Below are 10,583 nucleotides of genomic sequence, written 5' to 3' on the forward strand. Positions count from 1 at the left end.
CCCACGTTGATAACAATGTTTCCAACACTGAATGACTATCCTGATTAAATATTCAGAATAATAATAATAATAATTTGGTTTTAACCGCCGCTGACATACCACAACAATTGGCGTTTAAATAGTAGAAATATCTTTGGTCGAAATTTTTAAATTTTAAAAAAATTTTGCGCAATCTTTTAATTTTGTGTTAACTAATAATCAGTCAGAAATCTAATAATAGCGCGCAACAAACAAAAAATAACTAAATTTAAATACAATAAAAATATACTATGTGCATAAACAACCTACCCTTATTTCGAAAAGTCAACTGTCTCATACAGAATGTCGAAGCTTTGTCAGCATTTCACACGTGGCATCACGCAAATTAAATGCTACAACGAAGAATTTTTCACATCAATTTTGTGATTATATATTATATTTATTATGATAAATGGAAAAGAACAATTAAGAAGTGACTCTGCATGACCTGACAGTAGGCGCATCAATTAGCGTGCTGTGACCTGATGCCTTCTACTGTTCCTGAGAAAAATTAAAAACTTTAAATAGATCAGTGCTATATACATACACATGCAAACTATTTAAGGAATCGTGATTGTTTACAGCAGAGGCTTCCCGTCATGCACTGCTGCGAGTTATTTCAAATTCGTGTATAGAGCTGGTACGCAGAGCTTTTTGAGGTAACCTCTGGGTACGAATTTGTTCCTTATTGTTTAAGACAACTAAGTGAGAATTTTAGCTTATTTCTTGCATAATATAATCCATAAGCATAGTACGAAACACCATCTTGTGCGGTCGCTGGTTGTAATGTTATACAGTTAGCTCACGGTAACTCAAACAATGGATAACTCGAATGTTCATTATCTCGGACTATTTTCTTGGGTAACTTTCGTTAATACTTTCTTCTGAAAAACTCTGGTTAATTCGAACCTCGGATAACTCGAACATTGTTAACTCGAACTATGTTGTTTGTACACACCAAACTACCATTTTTATTACGATCAGATCACGTGACTTTAAACATTTTTTTAGAGCACTGCTGCTGAATTTTTTATATAACATTGCCTTTAGTTTTTTTGGCGGGAAAATCTGACAAAAATTTTGTTCATTCAAGAATCTGGTGAAATTAGAAGTTTCCTTAAGAAGCCTTACTAAACGAAGATGTAAAACATTGTCTAAAATAAAATGCAGACAAACAAAATTTATACAAAAATTCTATATTTATATTGTTTTAATATGACCTGTGTCCGTTATAGAAAGCTATGTTGTGGGAAGAATAATGTTAATTGGAATCCTAAAGTCTGCTGTAGAAGGGTATCCACTACAAAGTGTTCTCTACGTACAGGGATTTCTTATAAAAATCTGACTATCATTTCATCTGCTGTAAAGGTGTCCGCAATAAAGTATGTTCACTATAGCGAGGTTTCACTTTTTAGATTACTTTCTTTGCTAGTTTCGTCAAAACCATTTTGTTTTTCTAATGTACCCGTAGTGTTTTTTAACGAGCCCTGGTACCTAAGGGGCTAAAATTTCCTAAATTTGTTAAAGAAGTCAGGGACCTATTGCGTAGCAGAAAATCAATCAATTTTGCAGCTTTAAAAAATACCCTGCTAAAAATAACACATGTTTATCTAAGTGACTTGATATGACGTCAAACGTAATAGCAAAGGCATTTAACTATTTAGTTTAAAATTAGGCAGGATAAACACGTGCCAACTATTATTTCAGAGGTCATTAAAAACACATACCTTGAAATCCCAATTTTAATCCGAATTATATGTAACGTATTTCTTTTAGGTAAAGCTTAAATGCAACTAACTGTTTACAAAAAAACGCGCCTTTTAAAAGACCAGGGCTTCTAAGAATCTCGGTTTTGGGTGGTGTTGTGTAAACGCGTTAGCAGGACCTTATTTCGGTAAGGATCACGAGCTTAGCTACCGATCTGTATTTGACTAATTTGACAAAATGGGTGACGAAAAGGTGGGTGGGCAGTTTTCAATCGCAATGTGGACTGGGGTAACAGCAAAATCTAACATAATTTACGAGATGTGACAACGTTTATATCACAGAGGTTCGTTGGAAGAGTTGGAAAAGAGTTAAGTGAATCTTTCTTCCTCTTAATTGTTCTTCTTAAGTGCTCAGGGTATAAAAATCACTGGCCTCAACAATAGATATTTTTTGGAGTTTGCTGTTTCTTAAATTATTAGGATCAGATTTTTATTTTTTTGCATTGCTATGTCTAATTAATTAAGCTGCGATCAACACGGTGGGCGAGTAATCAATTCTTCCCAAACATGAAATTTTAAAATGTTCATATTGTTTGATTGTTATTGACATTTTTAGAAATATTTGTGGTTAAATTGTTTGCCCTTTTAACTTCGACGGTACCTAGGAAAAATCAAATTTGTTTGCTATTCCCTTTCTGTTCAATTTAGATCGTTGTTATTAAATTAGTTTGTTTTATATCATAAGCTAGTCTTTTGAATATAATATTCAAGATGACAAGCCTAACAATTGGGTCTATAAAAGTCTCTTGACGGTCGCCAAAAAGATGACTTTTCTAGCTATATTTCGACATGTTATATTTATTTGCAGAAACTGCAAACACAGTGAAAAACATCACCATAAAACAGCTTCTTATTTTTAGTTGTGAAGGTCAAATGTGTTAAATTCTTTAGTTAACACGACAATGTGTATGCAATTAAAAAAATACACCGATGCTTGACCCGGTTAAATATCTTCTTTTGAGAAAATTGGCTAGCTATAAAAAGAAAAAGAAATAAAAACGACTGTATGTAGCTATATCCACAGTAAATCTCTTCCCTTTAGCTGAAAGTGCAAACTACTTAAGGGCTGTTTTCCACAATAAGAAAAGTTTCAGCGAAACACACGTGAATAGAAAAATCTGTTTAACGGACAATTATCACGTTCTTAGCATCTTGCTTACAAAATTGCTAAGGCATCTCAGCTTTTCAGAATCGATATTTTTAAGCAAATGTTGCAAGGAAGCGTTCTGTTATAGTTGTAAGTTTGTAATGGCTCTCCACTCTCGACCCCAGAGCTCTTTGAGATAAGTTCGAGGTTTTAATCTCAAAGAACTCTGGGAACGAGAATGGTCACTCTCCACGGTTAATTTTTCAATTTATAATCAAGGGTAGAAACTTTCGCGGGCAGAAACTTTTGCATATCAAAAAAGACCGCGATATTTATTGAATAAACTTTCGCGTTTTGCGGTTTTTGGAACAAATTTCGCAGAAAAAAAATTTCACGAATCGAAGAAATAGGTTTTTTTCGGGTGAAAAACATTCACGAATAAGAAAGAATATATATAATGTCCATCGATGTGTCATTGATTTTTTTGATAACATCGAATTTTACAATTTCGGCCATAAATTTGCGTGAAAAAACTTTTGCGTTTTGCGGTTTTGAAATTTCTAAACGCAAAAGACGCGAAAGTTTCTGCCCCCAAAAGTTTCAGCCATTAAAGTACTCATTACACTCGCCCGTCATTGCCATACTTTCAGTTAGAGTGACCTGCTCTCAGTTGGATATGACGACACGTATATAAACCTTACACCTACTGACGTCATCTAGATAAGCTATTTGCGCATGTCGTTAATCGAAAATTACGGATTGGGTTCAAATCCTATCAGTCGTGAGGAATACAGTAATCTCTCTAATTATCGATTGGTTCAAAAATAAAAGTCTTTTTTTTAGTTGTATTTAGGGTACTTAGTTGTTACATTAAAGCCAGGCTTTTTTGAGTCTGTAAGCAAGGTCACTTTTTTTCCATTAATGGGAAGGACACTCAATTGAGAGGAAGGGAGAAAAAAAGCGCGCTTGTGTGAATTAAGTAGAAAAAATAACCTTTTTTCACACGACTCTATTTATGCTTAAGATGGTAACTTTCAGACAATAAAAAAATGAGCTTTTCTTTTTTCTTTTTTTCTTCATTTTTCTTTATATTACTTTCTTTATTACTTTTCTTTTTAACTTTCCTCCGAAATAATTTTCGGCATTTACTGGTGACCATTGCATCTGACTGGAACCAGGATAAAATATCTGGCCCGCTTATCTTCCTCAGTTTTTATTTTTTACTTATTCTAACCTTTTGCAGTACCTCCCTCTGTTTGTATTCTGGGGCAATTCTCACCTTTCATGTTGTTTCAGTGTCAGAGTTAGCACGCGGGGCAATAGCTACCCCTTTCTTTTAACTGTTTTTAAAATTTTTTTTGGAAATTAAGCCTGTGGAATCGTCTGTATTTCGAGAGCATTCACAAAATCGCAAGTGAGTACGTAACGGGAAATTTTAACATCCTTGAGGATTCTATCCTAACGCCTGGCTCTTCCTCGCCTCCGACTGTAACTATGTTAAATTACCGTTAGAGATACGTATATCATTGGTCTAACTTGCTTGTCTGCCACACAAGCGGGTTAGCGGTCAGTAGATAGCACCAAATGGGATGACAACATTACATTTAAAGTGCGCCGGAGTGGGGACTCGAACCTGAAGCTTTATGATTACAAGCCGAATGCGCTACCACAACACCATATCTGCTGTCGTGTAGCGGATACTTATGTCTTCTCAGTGTGGAGAAATTGTACTGGGAATGCTATATTTTTCATTGCGAAGAGTATATATCTGTCAGCTTGCGGAGCGATTTGGTTGAAACATCTAAACTAGGAAAAACAGCCGGAATGAAGGGTATAATAAGACAATGATAATCCATAAAAAAAGATTCTCACCCGGTGTATATCTAAATTCTTCATTGCACATTTGCACATCTGCACTCTTAATGCGTTGATATAAAAAGGCAGCATTGAGTTAAATTTAGATTGCTTTCATTATCATGAAGTATTTCAACAACAAAGTTGCGGTCGAAACTGTTGATTTAAATTGATCAGAAGTCCAGATTTGCCACAAAAACATATGATATTTTTACGCTTATGACCTTCTGAGGGCGGATTTGATACTGCAGATATAAATATACTGACCTTGGTGAAAAGTTAACAAGTTCTCTAGTTATTGTGGTCCTGATATGGACAAGTGATACTTTTATTAGAACTTATTCTATTCTGAAGGGCATGCTTGACAACACAAGTACAAGGAAATATTTTAATTTAAGATTCTCTTCCTTGAAAATAATTTGTTTACATTTTCAGCTGAAGCCAATTGCAACATATTTGCTGCAAACAACGGTGATAAAATGAAGGAAATCAAGTAAATGTTGTTTTGAATTTTAATGACAAAATATGTTGACTGATTGCGAAATGTTTGTTCTTCATCTATCCCTATCGCACTCCAAATTTCCTCTATTTTAATCCTTAGAATGCAAGTCCGTTTTTTAAAAGACTTTCACAATTTGTATAGATAGGTGAATATTTATCATAGCACATCCGTATTTCATTCTCAACAAAGAATGCTTCACCCCAATCAGACCTCTGATCATGACGGGCGAGTATAATGCGTGTAAGTCTTATTTGTAGAAGAACTACTTTGTTCATCACTAACATACTGCCTGGCAGTGAGCAGAATTCGATCCACGGTCCCCAGAAAAGATTTGATTTGTCATTTATGGCTAAGATCTACAATCCCGGGTGGAATCTCAAAGCTCATAACCAAAAGCAATAGAAAAAGCCGTGTTTATAAGTAACACGCATGTTCCATGAAAAGTAGTCCTCATATTTTGCAAAAATATAAAAAGTAGTAGAAAAATGTGTTACAAAGAGAATAAATTGTACTACGGTACTAAAATGAACTAATAGTTTTGTGACAGGCCATTTCTGGTTAGTTCTCGAAATGTCCGCTGCAAAATACCGGTTAGGTAATTTTCCATTGCTTTTGGTTATGAGCTTTGAGATTCCACCCGGGATTGTAGATCTAGATTACTAAATTTTTAAGGAGAATAAATTTTTGCAAACGTCAGGACGCCACAAACTCCTCGATTTTATCATCTTTTCAAATCCTGGAGCAAATTGTTTCCTAACGCGGGAATTTTGCAAAGTGCAGCCAGCGTAATTTCAACAATTGGTACTCGGTCTATACCCTTGGCAAAGGAAAATTACCTAACCGGTATTTTGCAGCGGACATTTTGAGAACTAACCAGAAATGGCCTGTCACAAAACTATTAGTTCATTTTAGTACCGTAGTACAATTTATTCTCTTTGTAACACATTTTTCTACTACTTTTTATATTTTTGCAAAATATGAGGACTACTTTTCATAACAACCCACTCCTGAAAGATTATAACAGTCCTACTGTTTTTGCCCGATCTCCGACCGTATATATACGTAGTCTAAGGGTTGAACCTACCACATTTCAAGCCAAATTTTAATTTAATAATCACAAATATGCGCGTTTCTGCCTCTTTTGAATGGTTTATTCCTCACTAACACGCAAAGTATTCTTCGCAAAATTGTAGGGTCATTCTCGAAACGCAAAAATGTTTTTTAGTTCAACAAAATCACTTTTATCATACATTTTTGAGCGGATTTTATGTGGACTATACAGAGTAACATGCTCTGTAAAAACAAAAAAAAGTTTCTTTTTCTTTTTTCCAACATTTAACATCTCGCTAATATCTCATTTTTTTGTATCTCCCTAATATCCTAATTTCTTTGTTGTTTGTTAAACTAGTTTAGTTCTTTCTCTTGTTGGTGTCTAGAAACATCCAAGGTAAAGTCATGACAAAGTTAAGGTTGCTAACTACTGCAGGTACAGTTGACTCTCTCTATCTCGAACTCGCAAGGGACCAGAAAATTTGTTCGAGATAGAGAAAGTTTGAGATAGAGAAAAATTGACAAAAATTGGATTTTTTCGTAAAAACCGTATTTTTAACCTTCAGTGTATCGGGAGTTGTCTATCTGCTCATAATCACAGCCTCGAACCTTTTTCGAACCAGACGCGGTTTTTTGTTCTTCCAAGCTTTGTAGGATCTTATGTTTTTTTTTCATCCAAGTTGAAATTGTATTTTTGGGGATCCCGTATTTTTCTGCTGCCTCCTTGTTTGACATTCCTTTCTCGATTTCCCGAATTATTTGACATTTTTGAATTAAAGAAACGTTATTGAGTTTTCTTTTTAAAGCCGACATCTTCACCTCAAGAAGGTTTCTGGTTCAAAACACTGTAAACAATGTTTTGTGAGTGACTTTAGAATTCGAACGTCAAACATTTTCGTTCGAAAATGGAACATTTTAATTCGATTTTTAGTGTAAATAGGTTCTTAAATCCGGAAAATTCGAGATAGAGAGAGAAACAGTCAGACGGGACCGAGATTTTGGTTCGAGATAGAGAGGTATTCGAGATAGAGAGGTTCGAGATAAAGAGAGGAAAATAGCTTAGAGCCTACACAAATGTCCAAGGGACCGAGACTTTGGTTCGAGATAGAGAGATGTTCGAGATAGAGGGTAGTCGAGATAGAGAGAGTCAACTGTATATTACAATTGACCACCCTCGTCCCCAGGCTTTTTCCTGCACCAAAAATTTGTGTTGTGGTCAAATCTATTCCAGTGTCATCACATGATTCGGTTATGGCGCTCGAACAACGGGGCTGTTTGCCCGCTTGTAGCCCAGTTCCTTCCGGTACCCATATTTGAAGATTTAACTTTCGCACAGCAAAAAATGAATATAATTTCGCAAATGTCTATCTAAATATCTAAATAAAATTTCCAAATAAGAAATAAAAACACTTTTTGTTTTCAAAATTTTATAAACATATTCGGTTCTCCAATTAACTGTTAGATAATTAATAAATTAGATTTGTATTGCCCTCCAAAGGTGACTTTCTCCAAAGGTGGCTGTCTCAAGGGGTGGCCGTCTTCGGAGGTGGCTGTATTCAGAGGTGGCTGTCTCCAGAGGTGGCTGTCTCCAGAGGTGGCTGTCTCCAGAGGTGGCTGTCTTTAAAGGTGGCTGTCTCCAGAGAATTCTAGCATATATTTTCCCTACTTTCGTTATACCAATTAATCGTGTTCAAATCTTTCTTCGTCGCAGCTCTGAAAAAAATTGGAAACGAGTTTTATAAGAGAGTGATAACGTAAGCTAAATTTTCTCTACAAGCCACTCTCAGCTTTAAGTTGATCACAATTATACACGAGTTGATAGATACCTTCAAGCTAGAAGCTGATTGACACTATTTCTTAAAATTTAGTATTTGTCTAATGGATAAGGTGTATCTAATGGTCCGATTGCGTGGGAAATTTCTTCCCGGTTTAAAACAACCCAAGTAACGAGATCCTAAAATATCCTTTAAAATGATGTGAGAAGCAATGTTTACGTATTTTTAAGATTCGTAAACTTTTAATGCTTAAGTCAACTACCGCTAATATTTTTAGTAAATCCAAATCAGTGTCGACTTTATTGCTAAAAACCCAACCCTTCAATATTTGATTAACTTAAACAAGGATTTGAACGGTTATGAAGTATACGATTAATAGTTAGGTTATTTAACGTAAAACATTTAGAATGGGAAGCATTATTATCTATATTCCTTTTTCGACTTCAATCCAAGCTATACCGTAACTCCAAGGGTAATTTTTCACAATGACTGCATGTTAGCTACTGAAATGAAATTGTCCATAGGTTAGATATTTTATTTAAGTATCTTAAAAAAGGGAAAGTAAAATCTTATTGGCAACAGACGGTGTGTAGTTGAGACTGTTCGCTTGCAAAGTTATAACTCGGTAGGAAGCAAAGTCGTTTGGGGTTGGGGTGTTGGCAAGTCTTACCGCACCCTTTCCTTAGAAAATTTTTTGCAAATTTATGAATTTATATGATATAATGATGTCATCTATGTTATAATGCCCGTATACGTATGTCTGTCTGTCTGACACGCAAAATGGTAGCTTGGCTGCGACGGGCGAACCCGTGGATTTTCCACGGGTTAACGACTAGTATAAGTATATTATTGATTGCGATCGCAATGAAAAAAAAAAAATTCGCAGATTATTAAGCGAAGGGAGAGGGGCAGTGAGGGGAATGTTCCGTTTGCCCTTAGGGGCCTGACTTATGAGAATACTTGTGTTGATAGTGACACTATGTTAACAAAGGTTATGACTGTTGATATTAATATGTTGTCTCCATAATATAGACTGTAAACAATAGCGAATGTTCTTGGTGGGGCCTCAAGTGGTTGTGCAGTTGTGTTGATATCCAGTTGTGTTATTGTGTTACGGATCAAGTTGTGTTGTTGTTTTCCTGCTGGTTGTGTTTGTGATACCGCTGAGTAATCAAGTGAGACAATCAAAGTAAGTCATTATTGTTAATTAACAATGGCAACCAATTATGAACCACGAAAAAAACTTAAGTCATCAAAAAGTCTTGTACCCGCTGAGCTATCTCCTTCCGCAAATCATGTTTCAACTGCAAATAGGATCATCATAAACATCTCGATTCATAAATCATATGTATAGTTTCCATAACAACAGAGCGGGATGATTTACGACGTAACAACCTTCCGAAGCAAAGGGGAAAAGGCTGACTACGAATGCGAAACTGACAATATTGTTCTTTGCGTTGATAGATGGCCAAGGCCTCCGCGTCAAAGAGACCCGATTATTTACCTATGTGAATAGTTGATGTAAGCAATAAAAATTTTTGCAAGTTAATGTTTTTGAATTTCATTTTCTTAAAATACAGTTAAATCCCAGTAACTGGAATGTCAGTTAACTCGTAATTTTATTATCTCGTGTTGTTATTTACGCGGTCTCTTATACTCATGTATAAAATCACTCGTTAAATCGAACTTTGGATAACTTAAAATTTTGTTTTCACAAACTGTTTTTCTGCTAAAAAAAAAGAAAATCAAAAGACTGAAATATTATAAAAAATTAATTTTCTTTTCTGTCATCAATTCTCAACAGTGAAGAGATGTAAAGACACACACAAACAGCTTTCAGTGAATACTATTTTGTAATACTTTGCAACATTATAAAATATTGTCTGAAAAGGATCGCCTTAATTTGCACCAGTCCTCATTTTTGTCTATAAGTTCGATTTAACAGGAGCTCTGCGCTTCAATTGAACTTTCAAACTATTTTCTCTTGTCCCTTGGAGGTTCCAGTTACCGGGAGTTATTTGAACATATATAAAGCAACATGAAAAAACAAATTCAAAACAGAAGCACTTGTGAGAAGTAACTTGTGCAGGAAATAACACAACGCAGATCTCTTGTTTATGTGGAGTAATAATTGAAACATTTTTGTTTGCCTTCAGAAACATTTCCACGTCATGAGAATTTGTTGATTTTCAAGTTTTCCTCCCTCTTTTACCCGCTCTCCATAGTCTGATCTTTTAAAAAAAGATTAAAAGAGTTGGGATGTTTGGAGAATATAAGCAATCTTGTACCCAAACTACTTTTTTTTAACGATGAAACGTCACTAAAAGGCGAGGATGTCAATGTTGTGTTTACTGATGACGACATCTTCTTTATTTCAAAGTAGTAGCTTAAGAGATTCTTCAATATGGCGTCATTTTTAAATGGACAATGAAAACAATCAATATTAGTTGCCACGGTTACCGATGTTTCTAATCACGTTTAAATCGATATTCGATAATAAAATTTTGTAAAAGATAAAATGATACCGAAAC

Source organism: Hydractinia symbiolongicarpus, chromosome 15, assembly GCF_029227915.1.
Source record: "Hydractinia symbiolongicarpus strain clone_291-10 chromosome 15, HSymV2.1, whole genome shotgun sequence".
Lineage (NCBI taxonomy): Eukaryota > Metazoa > Cnidaria > Hydrozoa > Anthoathecata > Hydractiniidae > Hydractinia > Hydractinia symbiolongicarpus.